Source organism: Macaca fascicularis, chromosome 12 (assembly GCF_037993035.2).
Source record: "Macaca fascicularis isolate 582-1 chromosome 12, T2T-MFA8v1.1".
NCBI classification, from domain to species: domain Eukaryota; kingdom Metazoa; phylum Chordata; class Mammalia; order Primates; family Cercopithecidae; genus Macaca; species Macaca fascicularis.
In genome coordinates, this window is record NC_088386.1 from 79779560 (window position 1) to 79806298 (window position 26739).

The following is a 26739-nucleotide window of genomic DNA, read 5'->3' on the forward strand; positions in this document are numbered from 1 at the left end:
GAACTCATACATTGCTATTGGGGATCGAAAATAGTATAGAACTGCTTTGGTAAATAATTTCTCAATTTATTACACAATTAAATATACACATACCCTAGAACTCAGTATTCTACATGCTACAAGTTATTTATCTAAAATAAACAAACTTATATCTATATCTATTTATAGATATATTGTGACAAAAGGTAAGACAGTGGTTGCCCCTGGTTATTTTGGAGGAAATTAGTTGACTTAAAAGGGGTATTAGGAAACAGTTCAAATCGATGCAAATATTGTTGGTTTCAGGGGTTATCTAACTATTGTGTGTGTATTCTGGGGGCATTTAAAACTCAAACTCTATACTTAAAATTAATTGTCTTTATTTTATGCAACTTATACCCCAACAAAGCTAAGTAGAAAAGTAAAGCCTGTTTGAAACTATTTTTGAAGCATAAAAGCCATAAAACCGTCTATCTATGGTAGTTCAATTTCTTTATAAATTTTTACAAGGTACTGTAATTTCTAATCTAACAAAAATAATACCTGAATAAGTTATAGTTCATAGTTATTTTAAATTCATTAGTGAGTTGAAGATTTTCTAGAAACTGAAATGAATTAATTCCATAAAGTGACTAGCATTTCTTAGGAAATAAAAGACACATATCTACGTTCATCCCTGGCAGAATTATGGGAGAAGAAAATCCTTCCAGTGTAGAGGTATGGCAAAACCAGCCATTTATACAGTTCCTTAGGGGTTCAAAGCTTTTTATCAAATTAATTGTATCTGATAATCTGACACAGAGCTTTCATTCTTCAATGTGTGGATTAATAAGAACCTCATCAATCTCACCAGGCCTACCTTTCATCTTTATCTTTACCATTAAATGACTTTGCCATCTTAGGTCATGGATCTGAAATACCACTTGGCAATATACATTATTCTCAACCTGAAGCAGTGATTTTGGGTTCAGATTGAAACTCATTCTCTCCTGACAAATTAAGGTTCACCAGCAACAAATGTACTTGGTTTTAAGAAAGGAACAGGACAGGTAATAACACAGATTACATGTCTAGGCATAGCAGTGTTCTCATAATTCCCCGGTGTAACCACTGATGATTTACACTCAGAATGTACATAACCATATGTAAAGAATGTGGATGAGAAGAGGTCATCTGCTGAAGATTAATCCATTATCACAGCAGTCCTATATCTTTTATACATTTCTAGTAGTCCTCTCTTGGGCAGTTCTCATTCTCTAGTGTAGTTGCATCTCAACAATGATAGTTGCTTGTTACTCAACAAATAATGCTGATAACGAAATATGGATGTTTGGTCTAGTTCACAGTAATTTAGGCAGAATTCTCATTTATCTTGGAACCAACCTAGGGATAATCCTATAAATTCTATTAATTGATATTATAAAAACACTGCTAAGTAGCAAATTTTTAGAAATTCCTGGAGTTACGGAAAAGACATTCTAAACATTTGTTAACCCTTTCTTTTCACATAGTAAATTCCCAAGTAATATATAATTATCTATTTGTCAAATAGTGAAAAACCCTTTTGGTACCTTTTGAAATTCAGTAATTATGGTTTAGTCTCTATCACTTTTTCAATCCACATCACAGTAAAAATAATATTAAAACAAATTTTCAGCAAGTTCAATTTATTGCATAATTCAAGAAACACTCACTGTTTCAACTATTTAGGTGTACTCGTTAAAAGAATGAAACTTTCATATTTCTAATACAAATATTCTCTCTACTTGCATAGGCTTTATAATTTTAAATATAATTGACATCTACTTCCATAACAACCTTAAGATAAAGACAATTTACATCACAACTAATGAGATTCTGATTGTGATATTTATTCCTATTAGAAAACTAACTTTTTTTTCAGAATGTGGTTGGTGCAGCTACATTTTTATCAGAATCTGGTAGAGTCTGCCTTATATTATTCATTGGTAATATATGTCTCAACAATTATAAATATATATGTTTCCACATCTCACACTTATACAAAGTATAGCAATATAAACTGGAATACATTTGAAAAAAGTTTAACATTTAAATGTAATATTCTAATGTTTCAGTGCCAACTGTGTGGTTTCCCTCTACTTAAAATTTAAAATAAAAATGATATGGAGTATATTAAATGTGATCATTTACTATTCCACGAATGAACTGTGTATTGTCTTTATACAGTGAATTGATTAATCTGATGTTATCCTTAGCATATCTAAGGAAGATGAAATATAGACTTCAGATACCATTAATGGTAATTGGAATAAGAGAAACAGAAACCAATGTTCTAAGTAGTTCAAAAGGTAATATTTGTTTTTCCACCAAAATAGCTATAAACTAGTAATATACATATAAACATATCTTGATAAGCAAATACAACAGGTATCATTAAAACATCATTTGCCTATTAATATTGACACTTTAGGTATATGTGTTTGTGTTTGAGTGTATATACCTCTGTGTGTGATGTTTAAATAAGCTATACTGCAATGAGTTGGCATTAACAGAATCAAATTTCAATTCATATCAATCAAAATTGAATGTGATGTGGCAGCTAAAATGTGAATATAAATAAACTAGGAGAAGCTGTGTCGTTCCCCAGATGTTGAGTCTGATCCAAGTGCTAAATGACCGTGTGATTTTTACCAGATTATCAAGCCTCTTTGAATTTCCAGATCTGTCTCTTCAACTAGGAGCAAAGGTTTTTGAATTTAATTTTCGTTGAGTTCTTGTTTAAATCTAAATATTTAAAATTTGTGTGGTTCCTTTTGTACTGCCCAAATTGAAATCTTATGAATCTCAACATTCAGCATTAGATTGTTTTATTTAAATGCAGGTTTTAACCAGGCACATTGACTTAGAGTTATTTCAAAATTTTAGAATACACTTGTTTAACAACCCTAGGTGGTTGTTTATTCATTATTTCTCCATCATACTTAACTCCATTACAAGTGATATAATGATGTTACTAAATATTTGCTTATCTTTACAGAAAATCTAATGATTTACACAAATAACAAAGAAGTTTCCAGATGGTATTATACATGGATGTTCAAATGAAGAGACTAAAATTTTTATACTTTATGAATATTAGTGAGATAAATAAATAAAGATTAGGGCTTTTTTACATCAATACTTGGGTCAATTTGTAGGGAACAGATTTTCGCTTTTTTTTTTTTTGTACTAATCAAAACATTATACCTGTGTTACTTCATATTTAAGTATCTACCAAGATCTACTTTTGTAGGACTCAGTGGTCTTGAATAAGGATGATAAATACTATTGTATTCTGCTTTGTATTTTGCATTATACAAATCCACACACTTTGTTAGGCAAAACAGTATAACACCTGTAAAGCCCACATAGTTCTAAAGCATTTGGGAAAACCACAAAACAATCTTTCTTAAGTTTTTGTAGTATTGGAAATAACTGTCAATTAAATACATATACTAATAAGGATTTGAGCAAAATATTGAGGAAAGCCATAATTGTCTTGTATAGAATTCAACAGGAAAAAACTTACTGAGAAACAAAAGATTTATAAATTTGACCTGGGCATATATATGTATTTAAAAATAAATTGAAAATTAATCTTTCTAAGGCCCCAAGAACTCCAGAGATATGATAGGAAATTTGTACCTTTAAGTGGCCAAACTTCATCGTACTATGATATCTAGTTCTCAGTCCTTCAGATACTTTCCATGATTAAGCCACCACTTGCAGACTTAGATCCATTCCAGCCTATGATTTTTTTTTTTTTGTCAGAGTAAATTTCTTTCAATAGTTCTATAGCTTCCTATTAAATTCACAAAACTAATGGACATTTTTCATTATTAAATGATATGGTGATCCTATGGCCACCTGTCTGCATTTTGTCAAGTTTTAGTAACCAAACCACCTTCTTATTTTCTATTATCTTACCCTAATTGACAAATTGTTGCTCTCTTCATGCAATCTTCTTTTTAAAAATGAGTCATCACCTGATGTCCAATCAGGCTGCTTTCTACCCTCGCCAGACATGTATCACTACAATTCTCTCATGCTGAGAACCTACTGCTTTAGATATGTGACTATACCTGGCTTAAGGGTTCCAAAATCATCTGTTTGCCATAATTCCCTACTCTTCCCTAATAAGGAACGTTTTACTATTGGCTTTATCTGCATTGTGATCATTTAATCTCCAGCTCTTCTTTAATTTTCCTATTCTCTACCCAACAAACTCTTTGTTCTAAATCTACTTAGATGGGAAGAAGAAAGGAGGAGACGTTTCTACTTTCCCTATGTTTAGGGTTGGTTTTTCCCACTTAAATCAGAAGAAACCATTTTTCCACTTATTGGTGAGTAAACACAAAGAGACAAAGCAAGAATAGCTCTGACTCTTTGATTTCTACTCTTCCAGATGTAATGTGACCGTATTATAGATTTGAGACAGATCTAATTAATTCCTGCTATCCTCTTTTCACTCACAAAAACGTCCCTATTTGAGAAATAAAATATATGGTAACCTTAGCTAGAGGTGTGGAAGTCAGTTAATTCAAATGAAAAATAATTTCCGAGGCTATGACTAGAAAGGAACCAGATTAAAATGAAGGTAAACATCATAAAATAAGAAGTGTGATTGAAAATGGCTAACCATAGAGAGAAAATTCCTAGGATCCACGTAATTTCATTGAAATGAAATGAAACAGGTAAAGTTAAAAAAAACTCACATTATGGTAATAAAATGAAATAATATAGCTATTAAAGGAAATAAAGACTAGGAGGAGGAGGATAAAAGAGGAATATGATCCAGGATATTAGGAGAATAGAGATTCAACTAATGAGGAAAAGAAGATAAAAATAAAGAGATTGTTTGCAGAAAAGGATGGATTGTCTTTTAGAAATTGTAGAAATTATTCAAAATGCAACTAAAAGGGCAGAAAAGTGAAAACCAGAAAAGACATTGAAAAACTTGAAGGGATTTTATTAGCAAAGGAAATTTTAGTGGGAAGAAGAATATATTTAAGATAACTCTACAAAAATAAGACGACAGTCAATCTGAGCTTTCAATTTTTATATTGTTATTCTGCTTCATTTCAATTTAAATATACTTAATATTTATACTCAATAAAATGTACTTAAATTTTATTTTTAATAGTAATTTTCATGTATAAAGATGATTTTTAAATGTTTATAAGAAATATGACCAAAGGCAAGAAATCTTTAAAAAAATATGCAGTATCACCCTAAAGAGTTACATTCAATTGTCAGTGTTTCAGAAGACAAGAAACAACCTCTGCAACAAAACAAACCAAAAGAAAACAACATTTAATAATTAGGTCAGTGACTTCCAGGAAAATCCACATGTTATTTGGGACAAAAATATATATTAATAGAGTACTATTAAGTATTACTAAAAAGGGAAGATGAAAAAGATTAAGATTATTGAAAAATATTTTCATAGAGGTAAAAGCATGGGTGGGGGGAACTTCTGACAATTAAAATTTTTACTTTGATAGACTTAATGAAAAATGTAATTAGAAGGGAATAAAGTAATTATGGGAAAAATAATAAAGAAGAATAATGTAACATGACTTTTATATAGCTTCATAAGAAATTTGTTTTTAAACTTTTAGAATAAAAATATACTTCTCCTATATTTTTATACATACAAAAAAAGATGAAACAATTTATTCTGTGAAAACTCACTAAAAATTATCTGATGTCATGTCTGATCATATCAAATTTATCACATCATCATCTGAAAATATCTTATAAGAAATAAACTGTAAATCATGGTTTTACTGAACTTGAGCTCAGAGGTATCTCTCATGGTGTCTTATGGTAATTACTGAATTTATAAAGATACTAAAAAAGATTGTGTCATTTATTTTCTGATGAAATTTATAGAAAATCAATCCAATTGATAGTTTATAATTATGCAGAATGCTAAGGCTAAATGGCTATCTAGAGAAACAGCTGTTTCTTCATAAGATATCCAAGTATTATTTTTTTTTCCCCTAGACTGTCAGGCCTAGGAGTAAATACTAAATCTATTAGCTGTCTCCACTCATAAACCAAACCAAACCAATACAAACATATTAGATGAGGAAAAGAAATGTAGCAAAAATACTGGCTGGGTCTTATGGTTGGGATAAGTGATTTTATAAGATAATATAGGGATAATTTTATTCTAGGATTTTATTTTTGGCCTAATATATGAATGCTTAAAAAAGACTTTTCTATGCAAATTAGAAATTTATACTTGAGATTAAAAGTCTAGAAGGGGGAGGACCTTAAAGCTAAGTTAGCAGTAAGACAATGAATAATTCAGAAGAGAACACTACTCTTATACTGAGTGCCCAAGATGCCATTTTCCATGAAGTCTTATATATATGTACACATGTTATGCACATAAATGTGTGTGTTTTCTAACAGTTATTTTAAGCTTTTGAGATAATTTTAGACTTACAGAAGAGTTGTAAAAATAGTAGAGTTCTTGTATATTCTGCACCCACCTTGCCCTTATGTTAACATCTTACATAACAATAGAACATTTGTCAAAATTAAGAAATTAACCTTGATATAATACTAAGTAAAGTAGGAAGTTTAAAAAGTAGAGATTTTAGTCTTTTCACTAACGTCCTTTTACTGTTCCAAGACCCAGCCTTGCATTTAGCTGTCATGTCTATGTTGTGTCTTCCAGTCTGTGACAGTGAATCATAACAGGGGGCACCTGATATTGTAATGTATTTCCGGTGTTGTTAACCTTGGTCACTGTGCTAAGGTGGTGTCTGCTAGGATTCGCTACTGTAAACTTACTGTGTTTTCCTTGTAATTATTGAATATTTGCTGGAGATACCCTGAGACTACGCAAATGTCCCATTTCTGCTTGAACTTTTGCTTATTTTACTATCCATTGGCAGATCTTGCTTGTGACAGTTTACTCCTATGGTGTTTCTAATGGTAATTTTGTATTTCTCTCAATCCTTCTATATTTATTATTGGAATTCTTCTGTAAAGAAGAGTTGTCACTTCTGGATTTATGTTTTTAACTATAATAAAATATTCAGGATAAGTATAGATTTAGAACTTAAAGATGTTAAATCATGTTAAAATTATTCCAAATACCAATATCAAAGAAAACTAAGTTGGCAATCTATCTCAGAAAATATATGAACTTAAGAAGGAAAAATAATATTTATGACTTGCAAAATTGTTTCAGCTTTTGACTTAACATTGACTTTGGACTGAATTCAAAGTTTTCTTGAAATTTCACATCTGGACATTTTAAAGTGTCTACATTTATATTTCTTTGGGGATCATTTTGTCAAAGTCTTGAATAAAGTTACCCAGTCCTGGCATGATAAATAAAAAATATATAAACATAATTTAATAAAAAAGAATGAGACATGACTATGTGTAATTATAGTGGCCCGTTGAACATTTAAAGTTTAAAATGATTATCAAGAGAGGGCTAATTCAGGAGTCAACAAGGATTGGTCTGATATAGAAGTGCAAAAAGGAATAAGCTTCATAAAGACAATGTTCTATAAATGGATGTGCTGTAATGGATGCTATTTACCTAGTATACTAGCATACCTTTGTACTACCTGGCCGTCTCTATTATTGATTCTGAAGCATCATTATTGTTACTAGAATATGAATCCCTCCAGGAAAATGTATACAAGTGGCCATAGGATTAGAAATGAAATCTTATCCAAAATAACTAAAATTCAGTGCAGAAAAATAGATATTTGTTAGCATGTAACTTCTGTTTTCTCATGGATTTATCAGTCATCAGCTTGATGCTTTATACTTAGAAACAATTACTTAATAAAAAGCCTGTCAAAAAGGGAGTCACTCCTGCTTTTTGTTTGGTATGAATGTTCCATGTGGCTACTTCTGTATGTTCACTTCACATCTTTATTCTGTATTTAAAAATATTCTGTTTGAGGATTTAGAAGCAGATTTTAGAAGTAATGAGAAATGAGAAAACCAAGCGAAGCCTCCTCTTATCTCTGTCCCCTTCCACTCTGTCCAGTCCCACCCATGGCACGCATCCTAATTTATGCCAACGAAAAAGTGTTAGTTTTAAGTACAAGCTTCTGAAACAACTGAGGTCCTCAGTTTACCTTGGTGAAAATAATTCTACATGCTCAGGAGATAAAGAGATGTTATATGCTCTCTAAAACATTTTTAGTAGTAAGATGTAGAATGAGAGAAGTAAAATAATTCCATTAGAAAATCATCTTTTTAAGTTATAATCTTTAAGACAGTGTCTGCATTAATAGTATCCTGGCATTTTCTGTTGCCTATTTCCTCAGCCAAAAAATAAAGGTTGAGAGGTTAAAAAAAGACATGGTTAAAAGTATAAACATACACACAACAAATTTATGTATCTATAGGTTATCACGAATTTTATAAAGAAAAATAAGGTAAAGCTGAAAAATATGCTTACCATTTGAGGAGAAGATATTGCTGCACCATGTAGGTACTGTGTGGCCACTGAAGAAACATTTTCTGATGTATCTTATACATCCCAAGAAAGTTTATTTTTCCTATAGTAAACAAAATATCTGCATTTATAAGCAGAAGGACATATTTATACCTTGCACATAATAATAGAGAAGTTTCCACAAAAAATAGGATAAATGTTTGTTTGGCTTTTTATGTTTACTACGTAAACTTTCTTTTAACAAATCTTTGTCCTTTATCTCATCAAGATCAGAAATCTCTCTAAATGTGATCTGTAGATTTTACATATGTATATAAATTGTCCTTTACACTTTGAACTAATGTGATCAATAAAAAACATAAAAAATTAGAAGTTTGAAATAACCATAAACATATTAAAGATACTGAAAAATTGATTCACTGTTAAGAGTTAAGAGCATAAAGTTTAAAATTTAATTGTTGAATGAATTTACAGAATTGGTTTTTCAAATTGCAGGCTTTCTTAAGACAGGATCATTATCAAAATACTAGAAATTATCAAAAACCAACAGCAAGAGTAAATTAAATAGTAAGTCCTTCTCGCTTAGACTTAATCATCTTACAGGTGTCTTTCATATGATCTACATGTCTGACTTTGCCTTATTTACTTGTAAGCTCTTTATATACTGATAGGCCTCTCTGTCTTAGAAAGCTCGATAAACGCAGAGACTTTATCTATTCTATAACTTACTTTACTTCCAACATCCAGAAAAGCATCAGTGTTATTTCCTCCACAGTCTATGGTCTGAACAACTACACAAAAGTATACAAACCCTTAAATGGCTTGTTATCTCATTTAGGATATAAACTCTAACCCTCAGCACCACCTCCATGGCCTCAACTGTTTTGGCTTCTGCCTTTCTTTTAATCTTACACTTTCCAGTTCCCCACAGGCACACTGAGCCATGACACACCAGCAATGTACTCAAAGCACAAACACACTGAGTGTAACATTCTTAAGTTCTTGCTGTTTGCACTCTTCCTGGAGTGCTGTACTGCCAGACATCCCCATGATTAGAACTTCTCTTTGACTCAGGCCTCCACACCAACACCATCTTATCAGAGAGGCATTACCTACCACCTCATGTAAAAGCACAATTCCCCCTGTTCACTGTGCAAGGTTTCCACACCTTGTCTTACTGTACTTCTTGATGGTTATGTCCAACAGACATTTACATATTTAGTTAATTGTCCTTTAATTTTTGGACCCTATCTTCTGTTTGAGATTTTATTCATTTCAAACTCTGTAGGTCATGAAAGAGCATATCATAGGCATTCAAATAAATGTTTGTTAAAAGAAGAAATAAATGACTGGATAATTATCAGAAGAGTTCCTTAAAGAAACACACTGGTAGTCCCGAGAATTCTCCAGGTGTCTTCTCAAGAGAATATTCTGTATCTTTTGCTTGGCTAACTACTGCTTCAGACTACAAGACTGGTATTCTACTGGACAGAACCTACTCTATGGACAGAATTTATTCTGCTTCTCAGTACAGTTGGCTACTACTAATGCATTAATATCAGAAAGCGGACTCCCATCCAAAAGTAAGGCAATAACAAATGCTGGCAAGGATATGCGGGAAGGGAACCCTCATATGCTGCCGGTAGGAATGTAAATTAGTGCAATCACTATGGTGAACAGTTTGGAGGTTCCTAAAAAAACTTTAAAAAAAGACCTATAATATGATGCAGCAATCGCATTGCTGGGTATATATCCCCCAAAGAAAGGAAATCAGTAGATTGAAGAGGTACCTGCACTCTTATGTTTGTTGCAGCACTGTTCACAATAACTAAGATTTGAAAGCAACCTCAGTGTCCATTAACAGGTGAATGGATAAAGAAAATGTGGCATTTATACACAATGGATTACTATTCAGCCAAAAGGAAAAAAAAAAAAAGAATGAGATTCTGTCATTTGCAAAAATATGGATGGAACTGAAGGTCATTATTTAAGTGGAATAAGCCAGGCATGAAATGACAACCATTGAATGTTCTTAATTATTTGTGGGATCTAAAAATCAAAATAATTGAACTAATGGAGACAGAGAATAGAAGGATGGTTACCAGAGGCTGGGAAGGGTAGTGGGGTGTGGGAGAGGGAGGTGGGATGATTAATTAGTACAAAAAATAGTTACAAAGAATGAATAAGACCTAGTATTTGATAGCATAACAGGGGGATTATAGTCAATACTAATTTAATTGTACATTTAAAACTAAGATAGTATAACTGGATTGTTTCTAACAAAAATAATAAATGCTTGAGGGGATGGATACCTGATTGTCAATAATGTGATTATGCATTGTGGGTACATACCTGTACCAAAATATCTCATGTACCTCATAAATATATATGCCTATTATGTACCCACTAAAATTTTTAAAAAATGAAAAAAAAAAAGAAAGAAAGAGGACTTCCATTGCTACTTCAATCACTCCTACCTCTTTTTTTAAGCTTGACAATAGAACAGAGATTAGATTTTGGCATTTGATATTAGTTTACTGATGGTTGAATAATAATCAACAGGACATAAAATATGCAGAAAACTACTGAATTTGACTATAGTTAGAATATGAATTAGTTGAATATGGTTGTCTGTTTGTTTGTTTTGAGATGGAGTCTCGCTCTGTCACCCATGCTGCAGTGCAGTGGTGCAATCTAGTCTCAGTGCAACCCTCTGCCTCCTGGGTTCAAGGGATACTGGCATTTGATACTCCCAAGTAGCTGGGATAATATTGTTTTTATTATTATACATTCTTTTACTATTATCCTTGAGGCTATCTGTTATATTTACTGTTTACTAGCATCTGTACATTAATAATTGTACCACTTCATGAACAATGCTAGAATCTTACAATATTTTGGCTCACTTACCACCCTATTGACTTTTGTACTATTTTTGTCAAGTATTTAAATGTTACATATATTTTCTACCCCACAAACACTTATGATTTGCACTTTAAACAGGAATTTATTTACATTTACATTAATTTCTTGCAACTGGGATTATTTTCCTTTAGCCAGATAAAGTTCATTTAATATTGTTATTATTACTGATTTATTGGCAATTTTATATCTCTCTTTCTGAAAACCACTGTATATTGCTTCTTTCAGTTAATAATTTTTTAGTGGGATAAGATTATAGGTAGGTCATTAGTTTTCTTTGAGCAGTTTAAAAGTTATCTTTTGATTTCCCCAATTTCTATTAAAAAGTCAGCTTTTGCTCTTATTTTTTCTCTTCTAGAAAAAATTTCCTTGCCACTCGAGCTATTTTTAATATTTTTGTCATTGGATTTTAGCAGTTTTACCATGTGATGTTTTAAATGCTTATTTCTCTGAATTTGCACTGCTTGACATACATAATGTTTCACAATTATTTTGCTTGAAGTCTGTTTCCAAGTCCCTTTGGAATATGCAGGCCAATATTTCTACAAAATTACTGCATTCTCCTTTCATTTTTATTCTGAAACTCGAATTTGCATGTATATTAGATCATTTCACCTTATTTAACGTGTGCTCTTTCTATGTTGTTCATCTTTTTATAATTTCTTTCTGTACTTTAATCTGTATATTTTTTCTGACCTCTTCCAGTTCACTAATTTTCTCTTTTTCTGTGTTTAATCTATCGTCAAACCTATTTCTCCAATTCTAAGTTTATGTATGGTGTATTTCAGTTTAAGAATACCCACTGGATTCATTTTTACCAGTTCTAGTTTCTTGGTTAACATTCTTTCTTGAATACATCAAACTTGGTTATTATAGACCATTGGAGTCTAATAACTTCAGTATCTGAGTCTCCTATGGTTTTACTTTTTTTAACCTATTCCTTGTATTTTAATCATTCATCCCTGTTTTCTATGTGTGGTAGTGCACATATTTTATTTGAATTTCAAATATTCTGTATGAGAAAATGTTAAGATGCTAAATGACAGTATATTCCTCCAGAAAGAATTTACCTTTCTGATGAAGCTGTGCTACTGGCAGGTCATCTTAATCTAATGAAGACTTAGTTTAAGATTTTGTGAGGAATGCTCTTTCTCTGGTTTGCTCTTTCTCTTCTTTTATCAACTTTTATTTTAGAATTAGAGTGTACATGTGCAGGTTTACTACAAAGGTATATTTGGTAATGCTGAGATTTGGAGTACAGGTGAGTTCATCATTCAGATAGTGAGTATAGTACCCATAGGTAGTTTTTCAGCTCTTGCATCTCCTCTATCTCTCTCCCCTCTACTGATCATTAATGTCTATTGTTCCTATCTTTATGTCCACGTGTGTGCAATGTTTAGTTCCCAATTATAAATGAGAACATGTGGTATTTGGTTAGTTTACTTAGAGTCATGGCTACCGGATGCATCCATGTTGCTTGCTGCATGGATATGATTTTGGTCTCTTTCGTGGCTGCATAGTATTTCATGGTGTATATGTACCACATTTTCTTTATCAAATCCATCACAGATGGGCACCTGGATTGATTCCATGTGTTTGCTATTTTGAGCAGTGCTGTGATGAAAATATTGGTGCATGTATCTTTTTGGTAGAACAGTTTATTTTCCTTTAGGCATATACTCAGTAATGGGATTGCTGGGTCAAATGGTAGTTCAACTCTTAGTTCTTTGACAAATATCCTAACTTTTCCATAGGGACTCGACTAATTTATGTTACCGCCAACAATGTATAAGCTAAGTCCTCAAAAGAAATTGCAACAAAAACAAAAACTGACAAGTGGGGCCTAATTAAGCTAACACATTTCTGTACAGCAAGAAACTATCAACAGAGTAAACAGACAACCTCCAGAATGGGAGAAAACATTTGCAAACTATGAATTGGACAAAGGTCTAATATCCAGAATCTATAAGGAATTTAAACAAATCAACATGCAAAAATCAAATAACTCCATCAAAAAGTGGGCAAAGGATATGCTTTTACTCTCAACTTAAAGATTGGAATGCTTCCCAAGACTTTTTACTTCTTCAGGCTCTGAACTTTCATCACTAGCTCTTTAGCATTAGTAGATACAGGAATTTCTGTTCAGACCCTTAGCACGTTGCCAGCTCCTTTCTTATTTTTGTCTCAGGTCACAAAAACTGCGAGTTGGCAATCACATTGAGAAAATGTTTCATGCAAAATATTGGGTTAAGACTCTATCTTAAGTTGTATGTTGGCCACTTGAGTCCCAGCTGCTTTGGTACACAAAACTAAACCCTATCTCTCCAACCCAGCAAACCCTAAGCCACCTCTTTTTAATTGACCTCTATTTCCAGCACAGTGAATTGGAAATTGTCAGAAAAAAACATGAGTTCACTTTAATGTTTATTTTCACTTTTGGAATTTAATCTCCCTTATTTCATCTTCTTCTATGTTTAGTCTATTATTAAACCTATCTCTAAAATTCTAAATGTACATATTATATATTTCTGTTTGAGATTATCCGTGTGATTCACTTTCACGAGTTCCAGTTTGCTAGCTGTCTTGGTCTTCTCTGACATGTTTAAATAGTTTTTTGTTGTTGTTGTTTGGGTAGTTGGTTTTGTATTTTATTGAGATTGTATTGTTTTTCTCTCCATGAGAGTTTGTCAGATACAAGACATTGTTATTTCCAGAGGTAACTTGGCTTTAAATAGCATTTTATATCAGTCATTAAGTCTCCAGTCCACATTTTACTAGAGAAATAACAAACTGTGGTGTAATACAGTTTTACTAAAACAGACCTCTTGAACATTTAGTCTAAACATTTCCATTCCTTTAAACTTTGACTTGTATTTTTCCAAAAAACACATATTGATATAAATTTTTATATTTGTGTTGTTAAAGAATATAATATAGTGTTTTCTGCAGATATATAAAGTAAATAAATGTTACAGAAAGATAATGGTACATATGATTTTAGGCTACTAGTTTTTTTAACTTATGTCTATTAAGGTCTTAAATATTCTGGGGTTCTACTCTTATCCAAAGTACACAGGTACATATGTCTTTATCTGTACCTATAATCTATATTTTTTCTTCTCCTTTTATTAATGCACTTCTTTATAGAATTTAGTCGAGGAGCTCTGAAATGTATAGACTCACTTCCACTCTATTTTTTCCTTACTTAAGAATGCCATCTCTTATTTTGGAACTAAGGTCAAGCTTGGGAATGTAATGCTAATCTTTCGCATGACTTTCTCTGCATGAGTACCAAGTTGCTAGGGAGGAAAAATATCAAAGCAACAAAGCAGATCAATGGTATTAGATATGAAAGGAAAATCCTCTTTCCAGACTCCCTAGAAAATCAGACACCATGTCAGGATTAACTTGATACCTGATAAAGGAGAAAGTTATTGAAGTGAATTTCTCACATAATAAGTTTTTATCATCTTCTGATTTCATTTTTTCTCCTAGCATAAAAGAACTGAATTTCAGCTAAATAATACTTCTTGACCTTCAGAGAAAATATGAATCAAAGCATATAAATATTAGTTAAAATGGTGGAAGAAATACTGATAATGATTAATATCTAGCTTTATAATCATGTTGCCTAAATTATAATCCTAAGTTTGCAACCTCTATCTTTAGTATTTTTTCAACCTTTCCTTCTAAGCCTAATATATTTCTCTGTAAAGTAGGCATAAAATAGCATCCACATACAAGGCTTTATATTATTATAGTAATATATACAAAGTCCTGAACAAAATATCTACCATGTAAGAAGCCCTCAATAATGTTCAATACCATTTTCATTACCTATCCCGTGCCTAGTATAATAAAAATAACCTAGTCTCAAAAAATTAAAGATGACTCTTGAGGATGCAGACTCTTCATTCTGTTTCCCAATTACAAATGTTTCATTAAATTTAATTTACATTTCCCCTCAATCTCTTTAAAAAAAAAAAAAAGCCAATAGAAGTAACATTTGATTTTGATTAAGGACGCAGTCTATTAAAACTCTGTTTGCTCCTTTCAGATGCATTGATCATAATTATCTTGTCATATGTCACTAAAGGCAGTGACAAGGTGGTAATGAAGCTTTACAAGTTTAAAATAAAATCTTTCTTATTATTAAGCCTGTGAATTCTGGAGCTTTTAGTCAAGTATGAAAAATACTCTTAACAATAATTGAAACAGATAAAATCTAATGTTAAAAACTTGAAAATCACAGCACTTTGCTTTGGAAGACACGGTGCTATTCATATAGGTATTAATAATGCTTTCTCATACCCAGTACAAGGCACAGCGTATGGTACTCACTAAATGCTTAATTGTAGAATTTAAATTAAAGCAGGTTTCAGGCAGGTGAAGCTGAGACATGGGTGACAATACAAGAGATGCAAATCAGAGGTTCCAGATTTTGTGTCCATTTACACAAGCTGACATAGTTCTAAGCAGGTTTCAATTGCAGGAGGTCAGTTAGAGTAAACAGCTATGCTGGTAAGAAAGTTCAGTAGGTAGCAAGAGTGGCAGTCATTTTTAAAAAATCAGATTATTTTCTCTCTGCCCTTATTTTCTATTTATTGATGGATATAGGAAATTCTAGATCCACAGTTATTGAATTTATATGAAAAAATACATGTCTGAAGATTAATGCCCATTTGAATTGAATTATAAACAAGAGGCCACTATTTTATTACCTCACATATTGAGGTTTGCCTACTAAGGGTTTTCAATTAATTTTCAAGTAGAACTGGATATCAATTATTACTTGTATATGTATATATTTAATTCTGAGGTTTCTAATAATGATTTGTTCAATATTTCATATGGAACAGAGAGAGTGGTAAATGAGATCATATATTAAAATTCAATTCAGAATACAGAGAAAAGTGATACATTTGAGGAAAATACATATCTGTGTCTAAGTTATGGTGGAACAATAATGCAAGTTGGTTAATTAACAGCATTGACTAAAAACTAGGCTTCTCATGGAAAATAACTATTATATAGACTTTACATATTTATCTTACTCAGCTAAACTTTCCTATAATTCTTTCCAAAACTTTTATTTGGTGCCTAAGCTATGGTTACCACAGTGATTTAATTATAAATTCATCAGATAACTCTATGTATAATTATTATATTATGGTATGAAAAATAATATGGCATAATGAATTAATGTAGTTGATAACATGGACACTTCTAAATCCTTATGTGATTATTAGAATCACTAAAGGAAATTTTATGAGATGCAGATACCAGAGCCACACTCAAAATATGCAGAATTTATTATAATTTGTCTTGGGACAAGCATTAATATTTTATTTTAAAGCTCCCCAATATGTCCCCTGGTAGAGACCTACTGATTTGATTGATAGAGCTCAGTAAATGCAACAAGAGTATAGAAAGCAAATTTAACATTTGTTAAGTCAGGAAAGAAAAAAAAATAAATTATTATAATAAACTCATGGATTTGTAGAGTTAAAAACTCCTTAACTGGAAGGAAAAAGTCTATTCTATCCAGCAGGGACAGACAATTATTCCTCGTTAAATCTCTCAAAAACTCTCTATTGTTTATATTTTGTTTTCTTTTGATATGTGGCTTAATAATGCATTTGGACATATGAAGAATTAGTTTTCTGCTGACAAGAGTAGGAATTACAGATTTAGGTTAGAAGAAAGAGTTCGGTCAACTGTGAGAAACAATATACAATATGTATATTTGAGAACTTTAAAATTATAATTGAGTGTATGTATAGGAGATTAAATAATATTTATATAATGATATATAATGATTTAATCATTTATATAATCATTAAATGATATCTTTTCTGGTTCTTTGTAACTATATTAGTTAATAAAAATAGAACATAATAAAATGTCAACAAATATAATTTTTTCCAAGATTTTAAAAACAGATTGATACTAAATAAGCAGAATTCATTAAACTTTAAAATAGATTCATCATATTAGACATCCCTTTTACTCTTGCATTCTTGCACCCTTTCGCTGTTTTCTTAAACATAATTTTTAAAATAGCAGTATTTTAATTAATCAAAAAGAATAGAAAAGCAGCTATACAACGTAAGAGAAAGGCTATTTTCCTTAAACTGACACAAATATAAAATATTTTAGTATAAGGCATGCTACTTGCTGCCTGATTTTTTCAAATGTTTCAAGTCCTTTGAGAGAAATAAAATTATTTAAGTGAATGAAATAAATGATATAACAAATTCCCTCCTTCCTTCCTTCCTTCCTTCCTTCCTTCCTTCCTTCCTTCCTTCCTTCCTTCCTTCCTTCCTTCCTTCCTTTTCTCTCTCTCTTTCTTTCTTTTCTTTTCTTTTCTTTTTTTTTCTTTTTTTTTTCCCCCTGAAATGGAGTCTCACTCTGTCACCAGGCTGGAGTGCAGTGGTGATCTCAGCTCACTACAACCTCCGCCTCCTGGGTTCAAGTGATTCTCCTGCCTCAGCCTCCCGAGTAGCTGGGATTACAGGCGCGTGTCACGATGCCCTGCTAATTTTTTGTATTTTTTTTCTTTTTTTTTTTTTTAGTAGAGACGGGGTTTCACCATGTTGGACAGGATGATCTCAATCTCTTGACCTCATGATCTGTCCACCTCGGCCTCCCAAAGTGTTGGGATTACAGGCATGAGCCACCGATATAACAAATTTCAAATTCAAACTAAAATTTTAGAAAATGCCTTCTTACATTTGTGTTTTACCTTCATTTGAGTGAATTAAATAATTTTGAAATGTCAAAATATTTTTAAAATATTTATCTTTAAAACATTGTTCTCAGTTTTCAGACAGTGTTGGGAAAAAGAAAGACTTTCAACAAATTTGAGACTTAAAAGAAGGCAGTGTTTTAAAGTCCACCGGTTGTGTCATTCAATTATTCTATAAAATTGAGATGAGAATCAAGGCAACAATTTGAGATTAATGACTTCAAGTATCAGGTGTGTTTTAGAACTAGGAAGCATTTTAAACATTATTAAAAGTGAGAAAGACACACAGGCATATGCCACATGTAATGTGCAAACTAAATATGTTGATCAAGAAGAATATAATGCATGTATTGTTCACCTATTAAGGATACAAAACTTTCAAAAATGTCATCTCTGAAATTTGTATAATTCTCATTTCAAATACAAGACAGCCTGAGTTTACATAGCTGATAATTAGTGAAGCTGATGAAGCTAAGACTGATACCTAAAAGCAACTAAAGAATCTGTTTATCTCACAGGTTCTGGATATTAGGATGTGTTCATCTTTAGGAGGCTATTTTATAACCTAACATAGCTTCGTTTGGGTAACAGAGACTTACTCAGGTTACCTCCCCTTGAAAATTGGGGAAAAACTTAAAGGGAGGTGTCAATTGATAAGATAAAAGGTCTAAGAAAAACAAGAATCTCAGTCACACAAGAATACAGAATTAGACTGATGAAAAAACAAGAATCATAGCACAGCTTCACTTCAAGATACTGGAACTGGACATTCTTTCCAAACCCAAGGCAGCTCTGAAGACCTCAGCATATGAAGTTGGTGAAACTCTACTTTAGACTCTGCAATAATGTCTCTTCCAAATTGCCTTTGTGTTTTTATGAATACTCCCTATTCACATACCAACTTATTTTTTACGCTAATCCTGCATCCATTTCATGGTTCATGATTATCCAAAACTTTGAATTCTTATTATTTTAACGGATGTGCCAATAATTATTATTTTTTTGCCAGTGACTCTCACCATTAACCCTAAGCTTTTGCTCATGTTATGACCTACCCAATTCATTCCAGCTTTCTTGGAACATTTTTTCTTAGTGTCATTCATGAGAACTCTTTGTTAGAATTGCCGAGAATGACTATTAAAAATACAGCGTTCTGAATCTAGCCACCAGAATCAGAGGACAGCGGTGGGCCCGGGATCTGACTTTTAAATAAGCTTCCCAAATAATTCCTATACCCAGCAAAAATTGAGAAAACATATGCCTGAGATTCACCTGGCTATTCCTATTATACTTGTTTAAGCAAAATTTGTTTTTCACAAATTGGCCAAAAATTGAGAGTCTGCCAAGCTTCTTTATTTACTGTTCTTAAATCAGCAAGGGACCAAATCAATATGCTTTTCTAGCAAATATTTTAAAAGGAAATTTATTGGAAATTTTATTCAATCAGTTATTGTCTATTAATCTATCCATCTATATTTCTATATCCCACTATGTGTCACTCTGTGTTCCCAATTTTGGGAAACCTTCAAGGAAAAACATAACGTTGGGAAATGGTAAATAAAGTCTAATTGTAGGTAAGAGCTATGATATCACTAAGGATAAATGATCATGGCAGTAGAAATACCCTATACCAACCTCCTTTAATCGAGTGGTAAAGTTAATGAAAAATAGCACTTTTGAGTCCAGGTCATGGATTCCTAATTCTATCCAGCCAACCTTCTCAGATTTAGTCCGAAAGAACACTAGTGTATGAGTAAATTCAGGGAGCTGTAATATTGAGGGACTTGGCCAATTTGGGCCTGGGACATGCCTTTCTGCATGTTATATTAAGGAAGAGGTCATTGGCCTCAGCCAAGAGGCAATGACCATGCCCGGAGCAGGAGCCAAAGTCCTAGCCAAGTAGTGTACGAACTATCAGAAATAGAGTTGTGCCATGGCAACGGTGGGGAAAGTAACAGTGACCAACTTTGGGATGTATGGGTTTCAACTGTGACACAAGACTGTGGCTATGTTAGCATATCTGATTTATGATAACATATAATATATATTATATCCATATATAAACATGTACATTTGTGTATAGATACATATTTTTCCAAATGAATATGAAACACACAATAAATAGTCACAGAGTAAATGAAGTAAAAGGTATTCACTCAACCTCATTTTACTGATTTTCTCCTGAAGTTTAAAAAAATTTCCAGAAAACTTTTTGTTCTTAATTTTGTACATGACACCTGATGACATGTGTCCATCAAATCAGAGTGTACTTGATATATAAGCATTAATTTGATTTCCATGTTAAAGCTAAATTATACACTTAAAAAGAACAAAATAACTTTGAAAACCAACCCCATAACACAAACTTCACTAATTCAGATAATCCTCTTCATTACTAAAAGAATATATGTAGTAAGTCCAAAGCTTGTTTTACTTTCTACATTTCTAATATTCTGAGTGGGCACATGTGAGATATGGAATGTAGTTTTTACTATTCATTACCTAGTCATTAATATTCATGAGTGAATTAGTAAAGAATTCAGATATAACAATAATACAAATTATTTTTTCTTAAAAATTGTCTTTTGCAGAAAAGAGTCCCATTAGTTTTGTTCCTCTAGTCAACAAATTAAATTATTTCACTTTAGTAGTAATGAATATGCTCTTAATATTTGATGTTTGTTGGAAACTTGTAACTCAGTTTCATCTAAGGTATTATCATTTCAGAGAACTGAAAAAAACAGATGTCTTAGTCTGGTTTTTTGTTGCTATAACAGACTACCACAGTCTGGGTAATTTTTAAAGAAAAGAAATGTATTTCTCAGAGTTCTGGAGGCTGGAAATCCAATATCCACTTGCTGGCATCTGGTGAGGCCTTCTTGCTGCATTGTCACATGGCAGAAGGTATAACATGAGGAGAGAATACCCAAGAGAGGGAAGAAGTGGCAAAACTCATCCTTTTATAAATGACCCAGTCTGGAGGTAACTAACCCACTACTAAAATTAAGGCATTAATTTATTTATTAGGCCAAGCCTTATGGCCTGCTTACATCTTAACAGTCCTCTCTCTCAACACTGTTGCATTAGGGATTAAGTTTCCATCAAATAAATGTTGGGGAACACATTCAAACCATAGCAATAATCTATATAGATTCTGGGGTTCAGGATTGTGATTATAATTTCTATCATGGCACTATGTCCAATAAATCCTTAAAAAACTTCATAATTTTGAAAAGTAGTTTGAATCTTAAACTAAAATTGTTATATTTAAATTTGCATGTTTATTATATTAAAAATATTTTATGACTCCTCATTAACAACAAACCATAAATGATTATTTTCTTAATGACAGATGTTTTAGCTCTTCATGAGATTTTATGTCCAATTAAATATTACAGATCCATACAAAATATAAAATGACAAAGTATTATAAAAAGTTTATGAGAAAAAAGCCTAATTATTAATACACATTCATGAACTACTCATCAAGAACAGCAAAGGAAAACAAAAACAATACTCTAGTGCTTACATGCCTATAAATGGGAAACATTAATCTATAAGTATTAAATGTCTTCCATGAAACATTTAAAATCACATAGCTATCTGAAATTCTAAAACACAAAAGTTCTGAAAACTGAGTTTTTAAATATGCAGCACTCACTTGGCATGCTTACTACACTGAGGTGAGATATTTATATTGATATTTTAAATATTGATAAAAACTCAATATCAATACATTTTAGAGTAACTTTTCATGTTTTGCTACAGGAATAGTAATGTGTTGATTATAGACTGATACTTCAGACTCTACAGGGTGTTTATGCAATATTTGGCATACACATACTTAAATATTTTTAAAAGCTGAGCAATTCTGAATTATGAATCAAAACTGGCTGCAATAGTTTGTGGATTTGTAGTAGGAATTTTACAATTAAATAATCTGTAAAACATAACCACAATGTAATAAACAATACATTTGTAATTGTTATTACAGTATTTTTTAATTCCATTAAAATAGTGAAAAAATACTCCTCAAACAAGTACTATTAAGTCCCAATAACAAGAGCACGACCCAGATAATTCAATAAACTCCTGGTTTGTTTGCCAAAGATTTCCAATTCCAGCAGAAAATTCAATGTGTGTGGGTTTGTGTGTTTCTTCACCTGGATTCTTAAAATGGTGAGGCAGATGAAAATATACAAAGTATTGTGGATAAAACACAATTTGGAGGAAGTAGATAAAGACAAACACAAAGTAAAATAACTTGCTTAACTATTCACATTATATTGGATAGAAAATTTGAGACAGAAAATGAATAATACAAAATGAAAGTGGCTTTGCATATGAACAGGAGAAAAAGAATGAAGAGCTTTGTATTCACAAAACCAACTTAATTATATAAGGAAAACTCAAAATAGGAAGAAAACTGTAACTGTGGTAATCACTTCTATTTAATATATCAGAAGTAACTTAATATTAGGGAGAGTGGGCTTACAAGATGGAAAAGAGCATGCTTAAGAGTCTTATTGAGGGAAAGAACGGTGGCCATTTTAAAAAATCTTATAATATTCTATTTTAACATTTTGTTTTATTAGAATTTAATGTGTTGTTACAGGTAGAGTATCAATAACATTTTATTTTTATTCTTTTTTTTTTTAATTATTATTTTAAGTTCTGGGATACGTGTGCTGAACCTGCAGGTTTGTTCCATAGGTATATATGTGCCGTGATGGTTTGCTTCACCAATTAACCCATAATCTAGGTTTTAAGCCCCTCATCCATTAGGTATTTGTCTAATGCTCTCCCACCCCTTGCCCCACAACACCCGACAAGCCCCAGTGTGTGATGTTCCCCTCCCTGTGTCCGTGTGTTCTCATTGTTCAACTCCCACTTATTATTTTTTTTAATTTTTTTTTTTTTTTTTTTTTTTTTTTTTTGAGACAGAGTCTTGCTCTGTCGCCCAGGCTGGAGTACAGTGGCCGGATCTCAGCTCACTGCAAGCTCCGTCTCCTGGGTTTATGCCATTCTCCTGCCTCAGCCTCCCAAGTAGCTGGGACTACAGGCGCCCGCCACAGCGCCCAGCTAGTTTTTTGTATTTTTTACTAGAGACGGGGTTTCACCGTGTTAGCCAGGATGGTCTCGATCTCCTGACCTTGTGATCCGCCCATCTCGGCCTCCCAAAGTGCTGGGATTACAGGCTTGAGCCACCGCGCCCAGCCCAACTCCCACTTATAAGTGAGAACATGTGGTGTGTGGTTTTCTGTTTCAGTGTTAGTTTTCTAGAATGATGCTTCCATCTTCATCCACGTCCCTGCAAAGGACATGAACCCATTCTTCTTATGACTGCATAGTACTCCATGGTGTATATGTGCCACATTTTCTTTATCCAGTCTATCACTTATGGGCATTAGGATTGGTTCCAAGTCTTTGCTATTGTAAAAAGTGCTGCAATAAAGGTATGTGTGCCTGTGTCTTTATAATAGAGTGATTTATAATCCTTTGGGTATATACCCAGTAATGGGATTGCTAGGTCAAACAATATTTCTGGTTCTAGATCCTTGAGGAATCACCACACTGTCTTCCACAATGGTTGAACTAATTTACACTTTCCCCAATAGTTTAAAAGCGTTCTTATTTCTCTGCATCGTCACCATCATCTGTTGTTTCCAGACTTTTTAATGATTGCCATTCTAACTGACATGAGATAGTATCTCACTGTGGTTTTGATTTGCATTTCTCTAATAAGCAGTGATGATGGTTTTTTTCATGTTTGCTGACCTCATGAATGTCTTCTTTTAAGAAATGTCTGTTGATATCCTTCACCCACTTTTTGATGGTGGTGTTTTCTTGCACATTTGTTTAAGTTCCTTGTAGATTCTGGATATTAGACCTTTGTCAAACTGGTAGATTGCAAAAATTTTCTCCTATTCTTTAGGTTGCCTGTTCACTCTGATGATAGTTTCTTTTGCTGAATAGAAGCTCTTTAATTTAATTAGATCCCATTTGTCAATACAGTAATACAAACTACCATCAGAGGATACTATAAACACCTCTGTGCAGTTAAACTAGAAAATCCAGAAGAAATGGATAAATTCCTGGACAAGTATACCCTTCCAAGAGTAACAGGAAGAAGTTGAATCCCTGAATAGACCAATAACAAGTTCTAAAATTGAGGCAGTAAATAATAGCCTACCAACTAAAAAAAGACCAGAACCAGATGGATTCACAGCCGAATTCTGCTGTAGGTACAAAGAGGAGCTGGTACCATTACTTCTGAAACTATTCCAAACAATAGAAAAGAAGAACTCCTCCCTAATTCATTTTATGAGGCCAGCATCATCCTGTTACCAAAACCTCACAGAGACACAACAAAAAAAGAAAATTTCAGGCCAATAGCCTTGATGAACATCGATGTGAAAATCCTCAATAAAATACTGGCAAACCAAATCCAGCAGCACATCAAAAAGCTTATCCACCACAATCAAGTTGGCTTCATCCCTGGGATGCAAGGCTGGTTCAACATATGCACATCAATAAATGTAATGCATCACATAAACAGAACCAATGATAAAAACACATGATTATCTCAATAGATGCAGAAAAGACCTTCGATATAATTCAACACGCCATCATGCTAAAGACTCTCAATAAACTAGGTACCGATAGGACGTATTTTTATTCTGTAAATGTTTCACTACCATTTAATTACAGGAGAATTAAGTATTTTGAAGAAATAGTCAATAAGTCATAATTTTATTTAGTTGTCAAATAGATTAGTTCTTTTCTCAGAAATTATTAATTACACAAATGGGACCATATGAACACATTTTGCTAGGTGAATATAGGCCAATTTTATTATAGCAGAAATCATTTACAGTTGTCATAATATCCTAATTACTCAAAACTTTGATATTCTTTATTAAAAATGAATTCTCTTTGTCCATTCTGCTATTGGTTTTTGAATAAACACATTACTCAAAAGATATACAGGAGTTCATCAGATGATCACTTTTCTAGTAACATTAATGTAAATCCTAATACATTTTTAATACTCCAGCAAATTTTTAACTCTTACCTAAAACTGAATAAGGTATAAAAACACCTTTACTTTACTCAGTCTTTTACGTAGCCAACTGTTACTGATCAATAAGCCAGTCAGTAACCTTGGTTTTATCTTATCATTAAATAGATTTATCACATATATTTTTATTCATGTTGATAAGAATATGTCCCAGGTAGGTAAGTAAAATAAAAGGAACATTTTATACTTGGGATATGATAGGAAAATTCACATTTAAAATACATAGCTTTAGTGTCTTGGAAATAGCCAATGAGGTACATGCTAGCTCCATTTTCTGACAGTGTCCCTGGATATTAGTCAGGGTCAAATCTTCTTTCAGATTAGAGCAAGTTCCCTATAATTTGACTTTCTATTTTTATATTAAAGGGAAATTTACCTTTTATGGTATCTGAAAAAAAAAATCCTTTAAACAGCTACACTTCTGACAAGTTGACTAAAGCAACAAGCAACACAAACTTGAAAAAAAAATCTTGGGTAAATTGCTACTTTAGGGTATTCTGATTACTCCAGTGAACTCTTTGGATAAGGATGCTACAAGACCCTCTAAACTAGATCTATTCCTCTCCAACTTTCATATGCAGGCAAATCATCTGGGGATCTTGCCAAAGAGAAGGTGCTAATTTAGGTCTGGAGTGGGACCCAAGGGTCTGTAGTTCCAATAAATTCACAGGTGATCCCAATGCCAGCCACTGGTCTGGGGGCCATGTTGGCTCCCAAGGTTCTACAGCATTGCATCTCACACTTTGGTGTTGGCTTGTGGATGCTGATATTATTCCTCTGAAAATTCTGAGGAATAATTAGTTTGTGGCAAGATCTTGGCATTGAGATTTTTAAAGTTTCTTCAGGTAATCTAATGGACAACAAGAGGTTGAGAACCAGTACTCAAGAGTGAAGCAATAATTTAGAACATTTCACAACTTCTGAGAAGTTCTGGTTACCAAAATTGTAAAAGTTCTACTTCAGGGCTCTGGAGGTCTGGAACTTGTATACCTTTAATGGTTGCCTTGCAAACAAGAATACTTCTAAAGCCTGAGCACAGTCTTGAAATAAAAGCATGCTTTGGGCAAATAATACTTTTAATTGAGACAAATTGACCCTTAGGATCAAGCTATTAATGCCCATTGTTCCTTCTCTATCATTAGCAGACATCAGTAGGTGGATCAGCATAAAAGTAGCAAATGAATACTTTGTGTGGTAATAACTGTACTAAATCTGAATATTTCTTGAAACCATTTGCACAACTAAAATACCTGTGATTTAGACATCTCCTTGGAGTGCAATTTTAAACTGTTGCTCCCTGGGCTTAGGAACCTGTATGTGGTTTATGACCCAGTTAGTTTAAATTGATTCTTTCCCTATTGTACCCAATTAGCAATTATGGTTTTCAGAGCCCAAAGAGGGGAGGTGTGTGTTGATGGTAGAGAATCAAAGTCATTAAATACAAAAACACAAACAAAAACAAAATGAAAACAAAACCAACTTAGCCACCTCAGGAAAATATACTGTAAAGGTTGTTGGTTAAATTATTTGAACCACTATTTTGTT

The 26739-nt window shown here is 32.5% G+C and overlaps 1 long non-coding RNA gene across 28 annotated transcripts in view; it reads left to right on the forward strand.

Annotated features, from left to right (window-relative positions):
• The window catches only part of LOC102144663 (uncharacterized), a 432084-nt gene that overhangs the window by 235591 nt on the left and 169754 nt on the right, over positions 1-26739 (forward strand). The gene's annotated exons all lie outside the window — the stretch shown is intronic.